The sequence below is a fragment of the Mus pahari genome, chromosome 3 (genome assembly GCF_900095145.1).
Source record: "Mus pahari chromosome 3, PAHARI_EIJ_v1.1, whole genome shotgun sequence".
NCBI classification, from domain to species: Eukaryota; Metazoa; Chordata; class Mammalia; order Rodentia; family Muridae; genus Mus; species Mus pahari.
In genome coordinates, this window is record NC_034592.1 from 133,071,332 (window position 1) to 133,071,621 (window position 290).

The window sequence follows — 290 nt, forward strand, 5'->3', positions numbered from 1 at the left end:
ATAGCTTGGATCACTAAGGTGCTTGCCTTGCAAACATGAGACCTGAGTTCTAGCCTCCAAACCTAGGGGAAATAGGCAGGAATGAACAGAATAGGCAGGTGTTCACTGTAACCCCAGCACTGGGAAGATGGAGATACGGGGCTCACTGGCCAGCCAGACTAGCCACTTGGTGAGTCCTAGGACCAGTGAGAGATCTTGTCTCAAAAAAGAAAAGATAGATGGTACTATGAGGTTGTCTTCTGGCCTCAAAGCACACCACACACACACACACACACACACACACACACACA